This window comes from Entelurus aequoreus, linkage group LG04 (assembly GCF_033978785.1).
Source record: "Entelurus aequoreus isolate RoL-2023_Sb linkage group LG04, RoL_Eaeq_v1.1, whole genome shotgun sequence".
NCBI lineage: Eukaryota > Metazoa > Chordata > Actinopteri > Syngnathiformes > Syngnathidae > Entelurus > Entelurus aequoreus.
The window spans coordinates 23,881,114-23,896,488 of record NC_084734.1 but is presented as its reverse complement, the minus strand read 5'-3'; the positions used below and the strand labels follow the sequence as shown (position 1 = coordinate 23,896,488).

At 41.4% G+C, this 15,375-nt stretch overlaps 1 long non-coding RNA gene across 1 annotated transcript; it reads right to left on the bottom strand.

Annotated features, from left to right (window-relative positions):
* Positions 1-13,270: 13,270 nt before the first annotated feature.
* On the bottom strand, positions 13,271-13,694 carry LOC133647769 (uncharacterized). Its single transcript, XR_009825768.1, has 3 exons — positions 13,631-13,694; positions 13,466-13,523; positions 13,271-13,323 (listed from the first exon to the last, which is right to left on the bottom strand). It is a non-coding gene; the product is annotated as an uncharacterized LOC133647769 (long non-coding RNA).
* Positions 13,695-15,375: the final 1,681 nt, after the last annotated feature.

Below are 15,375 nucleotides of genomic sequence, written 5' to 3'. Positions count from 1 at the left end.
ATATTGCTCATTTGTTGTGGTCTTTCTTGAACTATTTGGAAAAAAAGATATAAAAATAACTAAAAACTTGTTGAAAAATAACCAAGTGATTCAATTATAAATAAAGATTTTTACACATCGAAGTAATCAACTTAAAATGCCCTCTTTGGGGATTGTAATAGAGATCCATCTGGATTCATGAACTTCATTCTCAACATTTCTTCACAAAAAAAGAAATCTTTAACATCAATATTTATGGAACATGTCCACTACGTTTTAACCAAGCCTCCATTGTTTTCTACATGGATAGTTGATTGACAGTTGGTGCCGTGTGGCACCGCCAGGTAGGGTCAAACCATCATGGCATGGGGGAAACTCTGGCTTTATGGTAATGAATGGAATAGCCTACTTGATTAGTTGTTCAGTTTATGAACTGACATTCATATTTTGTCGAAGTATTATTCAATAAATATATTTATAAAGGATTTTTGAATTGTTGCTATTTTTAGAATATTAAAAAAAAATCTCACGTACCCCTTGGCATACCTTCAAGTACCCCCAGGAGTACGCGTACCTCCATTTGAGAACCACTGCCTTAGGAGACTAGATGTAAACAGAGGAAAGAGAGAGCGAGTGAGGTGGCCATTCCAAATACTTTTAAAATGCTACCCATATTGGATACTGTTTAGGAACATAAACTGCATTTCTTGACTGTACCAGTTGCTGGTGACAAAGTCACAATAAAACGTTGGATGATCAGCATGGAAGGTGATGTCATCTGCAAAGGCGTCCAACCTAGCTTAATCTCAGGGCTTGCTGCCCTTCTTGCCACATACTATGTGTTCAACTTGGAATACCAAGAGAAAGGTCCTCGGACATTGGAATTTGTTCAAAGGTAAATCCTCTTGATACTGTTAAAATACTGTTAGGATATTTTATTTTATATTTCTCACCTCTGTTCAGGAATTTGACTTGTCATTTCCCCAATTGTGTGCCTTAAATCAATGACTCTTCTGTTCATTTGTGGACCTTCTTATTAGGGACCGAAGCACCAGTTTGACTCTAGGATACAGAGAAGGTAGGTAATGTGCAGGTAAAGATATGTTGACTGGGTCAAAGAAGGAAGCACCTGTTTGACCCCAGGATGCAGAAAAAGTAGATAATTTGCAGGTAAAGACATGTTGACTGGATGATGGCAGGAAGCACCAGCTTGACCCGAGAATGCAGAGCAAGTAGGTAATGTGCGGGTGAAGATATGTTGAATGGGTAAAGGCAGGAAGCACCAGTGTGACCCCACTATGCAGGGAAGGTAGGTAATGTGCGGGTGAAGGTATGTTGAATGGGTGAAAGAAGGAAGCGCAGGTGTGGTCGAGGCCATGCAGACAAGGTAGGTATGTGCAGGTGAAGATATGTTGTATGGTGAAAGAAAGAAGCACCAGTGTGACCCAAGGATGCAGGGAAGGTAGGTAATGTGCAGGTAAAGATATGTTGAATGGGTGAAGGCAGGAAACACCAGCTAGACGCCAGGATACAGAGAAGGTAGGTAATGTGCAGGTAAAGATATGTTGAATGAGTAAAGGCAGGAAACACCAGCTTGACTCCAGGATATAGAGAAGGTAGGTAATGTGCAGGTAAAGATATGTTGAATGGGTAAAGGTAGAAAGCACCAGCGTGACCACACTATGCAGAGAAGGTAGGTAATGTGCAGGTAAAGATATGTTGAATGGGTAAAGGCAAGAAGCACCAGTGTGACCCCAGGATGCAGAGAAGATAGGTAATGAACAGGTAACGATATGTTAAATGGGTGAAAGCAGGAAACATCAGCGTAAATACACGGTCCCGTAGATGGAGAGAAAACATGAATAGAGAGAGGGGTTGGGGAGGCTTTAGCATTGTCTTCCTCTCTGAAGTTGTCTTAATGGGTTTTAGAGCATTCACTCATCTACAGCTGTGGTTATGGTATAGGCTCACATATATCCTTAAATTGATATTAATATTTGTGCAGTGCATAACTGCACAAATAACTCCAAAACCAAACGTGCATTATGTCCAAAGTTGCCTGTAATATTGTATAGATGTGAGTTTTACTAGAATCAGGTTTGCAAATACAAAAATTGGGTTTTATGACAGTATACTGTCACACTCAATATGACAGTATAACTGTCATACTAAATCCATCCATTTTCTTCCGCTTATCCGAGGTCGGGTTGCGGGGGCAGCAGCCTAAGCAGAAAGCCCAGACTTCCCTCTCCCCAGCCACTTCGTCCAGCTCTTCTCGGGGGATCCCGAGGCGTTCCCAGGCCATAGTCTTTCCAATGTATCCTAGGTCTTCCCCATGGCCTCCTGCCGTTCTGACCTAGGGAGGCGTTCGGGTGGCATCCTGAGCAGATGCCCGAACCACCTCATCTGGCTCCTCTCAATGTGGAGGAGCAGCGGCTTTACACTGAGTTCCTCCCAGATGACAGAGCTTCTCACCCTATCTCTAAGGGAGAGACCCACCACCCGGCGGAGGAAACTCATTTCGGCCGCTTGTACCCGTGACCTTGTCCTTTCGGTCATAACCCAAAGCTCATGACCAGAGGTGAGGATGGGAACATTGATCGACCGGTAAATTGAAAGCTTTTCCTTCTGGCTCAGCTCCTTCTTCACCACAACGGATCGATATAGCGTCCTCATTACTGAAGACGCCGCACCGATCCGCCTGTAGATCTCAAAATCCACTCTATCCACACTCGTGAACAAGACTCCTAGGTACTTGAACTCCTTCACTTGGGGCAAGATCTCTTTCCCAACCTCGAGATGGCACTCCACCCTTTCCCGGGCGAGAACCATGGACTCGGACTTGGAGGTGCTGATTCTCATCCCAGTCGCTTCACTGCGAACCGATCCAATGAAAGCTGAAGATCTTGGCCAGTTGAAGCCATCAGGACCACATCATCTGCAAAAAGCAGAGACCTAATCCTGCAGCCACCAAACCAGGCGCAGTCATGGCGTTGAGGGGATCCTGAAAGCCATGACTGCGCCTAGATATTCTGTCCATTAAAGTTATGAACAGAATCGGTGACAAAGGGCAGCCTTGGCGGAGTCCAACCCTCACTGGAAAGGGGTCCGACATACTGCCGGCAATGCGGACCAAGCTCTGACACTGATCATACAGGGAGACACCCGCCACAATCAGACATGCCGATACTCCATACTCTCTGAGCACTCCCCACAGGATTTACCGGGGACCAAGGTCGAATGTCTTCTCCAAGTCCACAAAACTTATGTAGTCTGGTTTGGGCAAACTCCCATGCACACTCAAGGACCCTGCCGAGAGTATAGAGCTGGTCTACCGTTCCACGACCAGGACGAAAACCACACTGTTCGTCCTGGATCCGAGGTTCCTCCTCTCCATTACACATGAATAGACCTTACCGGGAAGGCTGAGGAGTGTGATCTACGATAGTTGGAACACACCCTCCGGTTCCCCTTCTTAAAGAGAGGTACCACCACCCCGGTCTGCCAATCCAGAGGTACCGCCCCCGATGTAGACGCAATGTTGCAGAGTCTTGTCAACCAAGACTGCCCCACAGCATCCAGAGCCTTAAGGAACTCCGGACGGAGCTCATACCCCCGGGGCCTTGCCACCGAGGAGCTTTTTAACTACCTTGGCAACCTCAGCCCCAGAAATAGGAGAGCCCACCACAGACTTCCCAGGCACTGTTTCCTCATAGGAAGACGTGTTGGTGGGACTGAGGAGGTCTTGCTTGGCCTGTTGGTATGCCCACTGCCTCTGGAGTCCCATGAGCCAAAAGGACCCGGTGGCTCTTTCTTCAGCTTGACAGCATCCCTCACTGCTGGTGGATTACCGCCACGACAGGCACCAAACACCTTGCGGCCACAGCTTCAATCAGCTGGCTCAACAAGAGAGGAACGGTCCAGAACTTGGTCCACTCAGACTCAATGTCCAGCACCTCCCTCGTGACATGTTCAAAGTTCTTCCGGACATGTTCAAAGTTCTTCAGGAGACTCTGCTAGGTGTTCCCAGCAGACCCTTACAATACGTTTGGGCCTGCCAGGTCTGACCGGCATCCTCCCCTACCATCGGAGCCAGCTCACCACCAGGTGGTGGTTGGTGGAAAGCTCTGCCCCTCTCTTCACCGAGTGTCCAAAACATGAGGCCGCAAATCCCATGACACAACTACAAAGTCAATCATGCGGCCGAGGGTGTCCTTGTGCCAAGTGCACATATGGACACCCTTATGTTTGAACATTGTGTTTATTATGGACAATCCGTGACAAGCACAAAAGTCCAATAACAAAGCACCACTTGGGTTCAGATCCGGGTGGCCATTTTTCCCAATCACGACTCTCCAGGTTTCACTGTCGTTGCCAACATAGCGTTGAAGTCCACCAGCAGAATAAGGGAATCACCCGCGGGAGCACTCTCCAGTACTCCCTCAAGGGAATCCAAAAAGAGTTGGTACTCTGAGCTGCTGTTTGGTGTGTAAACACAAACAACAGTCAGGACCCGTCACCCAACCCGAAGGCTGAAGGAAGCTACCATCTCGTCTATTGGGTTTAAAGTCCAACGTGCAGGCTTTGAGCCGGCGGGCAACAAGAATCGCCACCCCAGCCTCTCATTAGTTGCAACGCCAGTGTGGAATCTCTTCCACTCTGGCGTTGCAAGTAATGAAAGTTCAGCTCAGTCCAGCCCCTCTGAGAGAACAGGTTCCAGAGCCCTTGCTGTGAGTCCAACTATATCTAGCCGGGAACGTCTCCACCTCATGCACCAGCTCAGGCTCCTTCCCTCCCAGCGAGGTGACGTTCCATGTCCCAAGAGCGAGCTTATGTAGCCGATAATCGGACCACCAAGTGCCCTGCCTTCGGCTGCCGCCCAGCTCACACTGCACCCTCTATGACCCAGCCCATGAGTGGTGAGACCTGGAGGGGGGATCCACGTTGCCTCTTCGAGCTGAGCACGGCTGGGCCCCATGGGGACTGGCCCGTCAATCGCCATCGTGCCATACCTCTGGGCCTGGCTCCACAGGGGAGCCACGGTGACCTGCGTCCGGGCGAGAAAAAATCTAGGTCCTCAATTGTACTTTGAATAAAGGTCTTTGAGCTGCTCTTTGTCTGATCCCTCACCTAGGACCTGTTTGTCTTGGGAGACCATAGAAGCAACATAGTTCCTGGATCAGTGGGACACGCAAACCATAAGGGTGGCGGCTCAGAAAGCAGGTTATATAAATATAACTCCAAAACCAAACATGCAATATGCCTAAACATGCCTGTAATATTGTATCAATGTGAGTTTTCCTAGAATCGGTTGTTTTTGTAAGGTGTGCAAATACAAAAATTTGGTTTTACTCACAATGACAAAATCACACTCAATATGACAGTTATTTAAACATAACTCATAAACCACACAAAAAAATGGCTAATAATGCCTGAAATAATGAATCATTGGGAGTTTTACTGAGTTTTACATTTTGCAAACACAAAAAGTATTTTTTTACTTGACTGTAATGTTCTTAGAACCCTGAGATAAAGGGAAAAAAGCAATAAAAATGTATTTAAACCTAACTCCTAAACAACACATGCAAAATGGCTAATAATGCCTAGGGAGACATGTAACGTTGTTAGTTTAAAAAAATGATCTTTTGTAAAGATATCAAAGACACGAGCTAGTTTTTTTTATTCAATATGACAGTATAACAGTCATACTAAATATGAAAGTTATATAAACATAACTCCAAAACCAAACATGTGTCATGTCTAAAAATGCCTGTAATAATGTATTTATGTGAGTTTGTAAGGTTTGCAAAAACAAAAAGTAGTTTTTTACTCAATATGAATCCTGAGATAATTCGAAAAAAGCAATACAAATGTATTCAAACACAAATTTTAAACCAAACATGTAAAATGTCTAAAAATGCCTGTAATATTGAATCTATATAAGTTTTACTAGAATCAATTGTTTTTGTAAGGTTTGCAAATACAAGAATTAGGTTTTACACATAATGACATTAAAACTGTAACACTCAATATGACAATTATTTATTTATAACTCCTAACCACACATGAAACATGCGTGAAAAAATGTATCTTTGTGAGTGTTACTAGAAACATTTTCTTTTGTAAGGTTTGCAAAGACAGGTTAGTTTTTTTTACTCAATATGACAGTATAACTGCCCCACTCAATATGACAGTTATTTAAACATAACTCTTAAACTACACATGAAAAATGATTAACAATGCCTGAAATAATGCATTCTTGTAAGTTTTACTCGAAACATATGCTTTTTTAAGGCTTGCAAACACAAAAATTATTTTTTTACTCAATATGACAGTAATGTTCTAAAATTCTGAGAAAATACGAACAAATTAAAAAAAATGATTCCAACATAATTCCTAAACCAAACATGCAAAATGTCTAAAAATGTCTGTAATATTGAATCCATGTGAGTTTTACTAGATTTAAATGATTTTGTAAGGTTTGCAAATACATAAATTAGGTTTTACTTACTATGTCATAACTGACAGTATATGACAGTTATTTAACCATAACTCAAACCACACATGAAAAATGGCTAATAATGCCTGAAATAATGCATCCTTGGCCATTTTACTCGAAACACATGCTTTTTTAAATCTTGCAAACACAAAAAGTAGTTTTTTTCCTCAAAATGACTGTAATGTTCTTAAAATCCTGAGATAATGCGAAAAAAGCAATACAAATGTATTTAAACATTACTCCTAAACAACATATGCAAAATGGCTAATAATGCCTGGAAACATGTATCTTTGTTAGTTTTACTGGAAAAATTATCTTTTGTAAAGTTTGCAAAGACACAAGCCAGTTTTTTTTTATTCAATATGACAGTATAACAGTCATATTAAATATGAAAGTTATATAATCATAACTCCAAAACCAAACATGTGTCATGTCTAAAAATGCCTGTAATAATGTATTAATGTGAGTTTGTAAGGTTTGCAAAAACAAAAACTAGTTTTTTACTCAATATGAAAGTAATGATCTTAGAATCCTGAGATAATGCGAAAAAAGCAATAAAAAATTATTTAAACATAACTCCTAAACAACCCAGGCAAAATGGGTAATAATGCCTGGAGACATGTATTTTTGTTAGTTTTACTAGAAAATGTATCTTTTGTAAAGTTTGCAAAGACACAAGCTAGTTGTTTTTATTCAATAAGACAGTATAACAGTCATACTAAATATGAAAGTTATATAAACATAACTCCAGAACCAAACGTGTGTCATGTCTAAAATTGCCTATAATAATGTATTTATGTGAGTTTGTAAGGTTTGCAAAAACAAAAAGTAGTTTTTTCCTCAATATGAAAGTAAGGATTTTAGAATCCTGAGATAATGCGAAAAAAGCAATAAAAATGTATTTAAACATAATTCCTAAACAACCCATGCAAAATGGCTAATAATGCCTGGAGACATGTATCTTTGTTAGTTTTACTAGAAAAATGATCTTTTGTAAGGATATCAAAGACACAAGCTAGTTTTTTTTTATTCAATATGACAGTATAACAGTCCTACTAAATATGAAAGTTATCAAAACATAACTCCAAAACCAAACATGTGTTATGTCTAAAAATACCTGTAATAATGTATTTATGTGAGTTTGTAAGGTTTGCAAAAACAAAAAGTAGTTTTTTACTCAATATGAAAGTAATGATCTAAGAATCCTGAGATAATGCGAAAAAAGCAATAAAAATGTATTTAAACACAATTCCTAAACAACCCATGCAAAATGGGTAATAATGCCTGGAGACAGGCATTACTAGAAAAATGATCTTTTGTAAAGTTTGCAAAGACACAAGCTAGTTTTTTTTTATTTAATATGACAGTATAACAGTCATACTAAATATAAAAGTTATATAAACATAACTCCAAAACCAAACATGTGTCATGTCTAAAAATGTCTGTAATAATGTATTTATGTGAGTTTGTAAGGTTTGCAAAAACAAAAAGTAGTGTTTTACTCAATATGAAAGTAAAGATCTTAGAATCCTGAGATAATGCGAAAAAAGCAATAAAAATGTATTCAAACACAACTTTTAAACCAAACATGTAAATTGTCTAAAAATGCCTGTAATATTGAATTTATGTAAGTTTTACTAGAATCAATTGTTTTTGTAAGGTTTGCAAATACAAAAATTAGGTTTTACACATAATGACATTATAACTTTAACACTCAATATGAAAGTTATTTAATTATAACTCCTAAATACACATGAAACATGTCTAATAGCGTGAAAAAAATTATCTTTGTGAGTGTTGCTAGAAACATTTTCTTTTGTAAGGCTTGCAAAGACACAAGTTAGTTTTTTTTAACTCAATATGACAGTATAACGCCACACTCAATATGACAGTTATTCAAACATAACTCCTAAACCATACCTGAAAAATGGCTAATAATGCCTGAAATAATGCATCTTTGGGAGTTTTACTGGAAACATATGCTTTTTTTTAAGGCACTGGAAACATATGCTTTTTTTTAAGGCTTGCAAACACAAAAATTGTTTTTTTACTCAATATGACAGTAATGTTCTGAAAATCCTGAGATAATGTGAAAAAAGCAATACAAATGTATTACAAAATAATTCCTAAACCAAACATGCAAAATGTCTGAAAATGCCTGTAATATTGAATCCATGTGAGTTTTATTTGAATCAGTTGTATGGTTTGCTAATACAAAAATTGGGTTTTATGACAAACACAAGTTAGTTATTTTACTCAATATAACAGTTTAGCTGTCATACTATGTATGAAAGTTATATAAACATAACTCCAAAACCAAACTTGCATTATGTCCAAAACTGCCTGTAATAATGTATATATGTGAGTTTTACTAGAATCAGGGTTGCAAATACAAAAATTGGGTTTTATGACAGTATACTGTCACACTCAATATGACAGTTATTTAAACATAACTCAAACAACACATGCAAAATGGCTAATAATGCCTGGAGCATGTATCTTAGTTAGTTTTACTAGAAAAATGGCATTTTGTAAGGTTTGCAAAGACACAAGTTAGTTGTTTTTTTTATTCAATATGACAGTATAACTTTCTAAATATGAAAGTTATATAAACATAACTCTAAAACCAAACATGCATTATGTCTAAAAATGCCTGTATGAGTTTAACTAGATTTAGTTGTTTTTGTAAGGTTTGCAAATACAAAATAAGGGTTTTACTCACTATGACAGTTTACTGTCACACTCAATCTGACAGTTATTTATTTAAATATAACTCCTAAACCACACATGCAAAATGGCTAATAATGCCTGGAGATATGTATCTTTGTGAGTTTTACTAGAAACATTATATTGTGTAAGGTTTAGTTAGTTTTTGTACTCAATCTGACAGTATAACTGTCATTCTAAATCCATCCATTTTCTTCCGCTTATCCGAGGTCGGGTTGCGGGGGCAGCAGCCTGAGCAGAAAATCCCAGACTTCCCTCTCCCCAGCCACTTCGTCCAGCTCTTCTCGGGGTATTCCGAGGCGTTCCCAGGCCAGCCGGGGACATAGTCTTTCCAATGTGTCCTAGGTCTTCCCTGTGGCCTCCTGCCACACCTCCCTAGAGGCGTTCGGGTGGCATCCTGAGCAGATGCCCGAACCACCTTATGGCTCCTCTCAATGTGGAGGAGCAGCGGGTTTACTTTGAGTACCTCCCGGATGACAGAGCTTCTCACCCTGTCTCTAAGGGAGAGACTCACCACCCGGCAGAGGAAACGCATTTCGGCCGCTTGTCCTTTCGGTCATAACCCAAAGCTGGGAACGTAGATCGACGGTAAATTGAGAGCTTTTCCTTCTGGCTCAGCTCCTTCTTCACCACAACGGATCGATATAGCGTCCTCAATACTGAAGACGCCGCACCAATCCGCCTGTGGATCTCTCGATCCACTCTATCCTCACTCGTGAACAAGACTCCTAGGTACTTGAACTCCTCCACTTGGGGCAAGATCTCCTCCGCAACCTGGAGATGGCACTCGACCCTTTCCTGCGTGGACTTGGACTTGGAGGTGCTGATTCTCATCCCAGTCGCTTCACACTCAAGGACCCTGCCGAGAGTATAGACCTGGTCTACCGTTCCACGACCAGGACGAAAACCACACTGTTCGTCCTGGATCCGAGTTTCCTCCTCTCCAGTACACATGAATAGACCTTACCGGGAAGGCTGATGAGTGTGTTTCACGATAGTTGGAACACACCCTCCGGTTCCCCTTCTTAAAGAGAGGAACCACCACCCCGGTCTGCCAATCCAGAGGTACCGCCCCCAATGTTCACGCGATGTTGCAGAGTCTTGTCAACCAAGACAGCCCCACAGTATCCAGAGCCTTAAGGAACTCATCCACCACCGGGGCCTTGCCACAGAGGAGCTTTTTAACTACCTAGGCAACCTAAGCCCCAGAAATAGGAGAGTCCACCACAGATTCCCCAGGCACTGCTTGGCCTGTCGGTATGCCCGCTGCCTCTGGAGTCCCATGAGCCAAAAGGACCCGATAGGCTCTTTCTTCAGCTTGACGGCATCCCTCACTGCTGGTGGCCACCAGCGAGTTCTAGGATTACCGCCACGACAGGCACCAAACACCTTGCGGCCACAGCTCCAATCAGCAGGCTCGACAAGAGAGGCACGGAACATGGTCCACTCAGACTCAATGTCCAGCACCTCCCTCGTGACATGTTCAAAGTTCTTCCTTATGTTTGAACATTGTGTTTGTTATGGACAATCCGTGACGAGCACACAAGTCCAATAACAAAGCACCACTTGGGTTCAGATCCGGGTGGCCATTTTTCCCAATCACGACTCTCCAGGTTTCACTGTCCTTGCCAACATGAGCATTGAAGTCCCCCAACAGAACAAGGGAATCACCCGAGGGAGCACTCTCCAGTACTCCCTCAAGGGAATCCAAAAAGAGTGGGTACTCTGAGCTGCTGTTTGGTGCGTAAACACAAACAACAGTCAGGACCCGTCACCCAACCCGAAGGCGGAGGGAAGCTACCATCTCGTCTACTGGGTTAAAGTCCAACGTGCAGGCTTTGAGCAACAACAATTGCCACCCCAGCCTCTCATTGCTTGCAACGCCAGAGTGGAAGAGAGTCCAGCCCCTCTTGAGAGAACAGGTTCCAGAGCCCTTGCTGTGCGTCGAAGTGAGTCCAACTATATCTAGCCAGAACTTCTTCACCTCGCGCACCAGCTCAGGCTCTGTCCCTCCCAGCGAGGTGACGTTCCACGTCCCAAGAGCGAGCTTATGTAGCCGATAATCGGACTGCCAAGTGCCCTGCCTTCGGCTGCCACCCAGTTCACACTGCATCCGACCTCTATGACCTCAATGGGCCCATGAGTGGTGAGCCCATTGGAGGGTTGACCCACGTTGCCTCTTCGAGGCAGGGCCCCATGGAGACAGGCCCGGCCACCAGTCGCTCGCCATCGTGCCCCACCTCTGCGCCTGGCTCCACAGGGGAGCCACGGTGACCTGCGCCTGGGCGAGAAAAAATCTAGGTCCTCGATTTGTACTTTTCATAAAGGTCTTTGAGCTGCTCTTTGTCTGATCCCTCACCTAGGACCTTTTCTCAGGGGATCCCGAGGCGTTCCCAGGCCAGCCGGGAGACATAGTGTTCCCAATGTGTCCTGGGTCTTCCCCGTGGCCTCCAGGATGACAGAGATTCACCTTCACCAGGGGTGTCAAACTCAAATACAGAGTGGGCCAAAGTTTAAAACTGAACAAAGCCACGGGCCAAGGTTGAACAAATTAACCTTTTAATAGGGACCCAAACAAGTTTTGCATTGAATATTGAACAAGCAAGGCTTATATAACTTTATAGTGACATGCAAAATGGAGTTTCAAATAATAATAATAATAATTAAAAAATATCAATTGCATTTGAAATACAATTTAAATAAAAATTGAATGCCTCTTTTCTATTTGCAGCCTTCTGAGGTAAATATCAACATTAACTTTTTCCACAGGCTAATAAATTTGAAAATAAAATAACAATGAATAAAACAACCATTCAGGACTTTAAACTGCTCAGTTTGCAACACACTGATCTAATTTGATGTGCCCAAGCCAGATACCTAACATCTTTTTTTAGATGCTAGTTCTTTAATGTCGGGGCTCAGGCTTTGAGCTGAGGCAAATTTCATTATCGAACGAAGGTGTTGAACAGTCATATCTCGTACACCCAATTCTAACATCATTCACACCCAGTCACAAGATATGTGCAGCTTCAGCAAGCATACACAAATGAATGCAACGCATACTTCATCAACAGCGATACAGGTTACACTGAGGGTGCCAGTATAAAAAACTTTAACACTGTTAGAAATATACGCCACACTGTGAACCCACACCAAACAAAAATAAAAAACACTTTTCGGGAGAACATCCGCACCGTAACATAACATAAACACAAAAGAACAAATACCCAGAATCTTTTGCAGCACTAACTCTTTCGGGACGCTACAAAATACACCCCCGCTACCACCAAACCTCCCCCCCCCCCCACACACACACACACACACACCTTGTAGCGTCCCGGAAGATTTAGTGCTACAAAGGGTTCTGGGTATTTGTTGTGTTGTGTTTATGTTGTGTTACGGTGCGGATGTTCTCCCGAAATGTGTTTGTCATCCTTGTTTGGTGTGGATTCACAGTGTGGCGTATATTTCTAAAAGTGTTAAAGTTTTTTATTTGGCTACCGTCAGTGTAACCTGTATCGCTGTTGATGAAGTATGCGTTGCATTCAATTGTGTGTGTGTTGGTGCTTCTGAGTAACCCCTGGCTGCAGCCCGCAGATCGAGGAGGGGCTTATTTTCCCTCAATGTGGGCGGGCTCAACGTTGAGCCCGCGGGCTTCATCTGGTGGCGCAGATCCGAATATGGAAAAAGGTTCATGTATTTGATAGACTTAGACAATCCTACTTTTAACTTGTCAAATTTGTTTTTTTACCATGAAAAAAAAAAATATATATATAAATATATATATATATAAACCATAGCATTTACCATGAAAAAAAAAGAATAATAATTATATATAAACCATAGCATTTCCAAAAGAGTATAGACACATATTATTTTGCACACTCAAATAAACCAAGTCAAATAAACCAAAGACAGAATACTTTGCATCATTGATTTTATTTTTCACCCCAGGTTAAAAATGTTTGATCTGTAAAGAAAAAAAAAATGTTGTAGCCTAGCCAAATACATTCCTTAAGCTTCCATAAATGTTTAACAATGGCAAGTATCAAGGTATTTTTCTGGCCCATAACAAGCAACCCTGTTCCCTGTTTCCAGTTCTGTTCATTTTCCACTGTCTAGAAAGGAAACCGATTGCGGTTCTTATAGGCACAATAACAATGCAAGATGTAAAACTAAGGTAATTGAAATAAGTGGAGGAATTACGCTTTAGTCTAGCAATAGTTGACTACAAGACTAATTAATCACATGACCTCTCACCTGTAGCCCTCCTTGCACTCGTCGCCGTTTTCTGTCCTGCAATCGGTCTTCTTCAGACCTTAGTGATTTAATGACAACATACATTCACTATGAAAACATTCATGTTGGTCTGTTGACCGTGAGTAAAACATTTTTTTTGTGATTTGTGATATTCAAAGCACTTACGGCATGGGGAAGTTCTGCAGGAGAGCGAGACACCACCATCTCCTAATTTGCAGCATGTTTTCCTTTGAAGAAGGAAATGCAGGAAGAAAATCAAAAAGTTTTCATAACAGGCTTAAACAGAACTGCCCGTCTCAAAAAAGATAAATAGTTCTGTTTCCATCTGTTTAAGGAATCAAAATAGTTGGAATATGGAATGGAATATTTTAGATCAAATAAAAACAGAACCATTAATTAAAACAAACAAAGGACAAGTGGTTTAAAACAGAACTACCACTGTCCAGGAGGTGCCCTAAAAACCTGAATAGACTGGTTCTACTCTCATCTCTCCAAGACATGAGACAGCTAGTGGAAGAAAACAAAGTCTTAATACGTGTATGATTATATGAGTGACATTCATAGATAACCACAGTGGCACAATAGTTAACTTTACCAGTTGTTCCTGGCTGTCTTGGAGTTTCTGTCCCCAGTATGCAGTGTGTGCTGAAAACTTGTGGAGACTAGGGAAGTCTCCATGAGGTCTCTGCTCACTGTCATCATTTACTAGTGTAGAAAGCAACAACCGAAAAATAAAATCAAGTGTGAAATGTCACATTTCTCATTTGAATGATGTGCAGAATAGAGCCAAAACTTTTTGATTTGAAGTTCCAACCTTTTCCTTATTCAGTTCAGGCTTTGTTCCAAGCGTTTATGCGTGCTTTTCAATCAAAAGTTGATTGAAGTTGAGTGACTTTTATTTCGCTTATTATTTGTACAGACACGTTGCTCACAGCCTCTCTTCTGGCCCCTGGAGAGAGCTTGGTGTGAATGATGTCCAGGTGAGACATTACATAATAGCATTTGCTAACTTTTTACTATTTTCTTGCCATACTTTTATTAAAATACATTGTTCACACCTCAGGGCCTAACAAAGCAAGGGTGCTCCAACAACTGTGGAGTGTTTGTTTTGATGGTAAGACCAAATCAGCATGTTATAGCATTGCTGTTGTCTGTCAAAATGTTTGCTTGCTACATTAAAACCACATTAATTTGTATTGAAAAAAATGTATCCTTGGGAATACGCCTGACATTATATTAAGCAGTACCTCTTGGCTTACAGTACACTCTGTACATTGTAATGGGGGCCAATTGTGATTTCAGAGAGGTATGTGTAAATCGTGACACATTATGCTTAGTGTACAAGGTGTTATTTTTTTTACAACATATGAACATCTCTGCGATGAGGTGGCGACTTGTCCAGGGTGTACCCCGCCTTCCGCCCAATTGTAGCTGAGATAGGCTCCAGCGCCCCTCGCGACCCCGAAGGGAATAAGCGGTAGAAAATGGATGGAAAATGGATAAGCTTTGTAAGCGGTGTTTTTCATTTTAAATTTAATTTTGTTTTTTGTGGCTCCCATTATATTCTTTAATTTGTGAAACTTGCCAAAATGGCTCTTTGAGTGGTAAAGGTTGCCGACCCCTGGTATAGGCTCACATATATCCTAAAATTGATATGAATATTTGTGTAGTGCATTTCATAAATTAACAACGTGAGGGGAGTTCTGTATCGACTGCAAGTAATATTCAATTACAACAGAATATCTTATATGCTTTCTCTGTTTTTTAGGCGATTCATTGGCATTAACCCTGAGAGGGGAACAAAGGCTAGCCAGGGAAAGGTGGTGTGCAAGAAGACCAGAAAAAGGCAGCAACTGGAAATCCTCACGTAGCCACCCTTATAAAAATTCTCACAGACTTTGAGTGGGGCT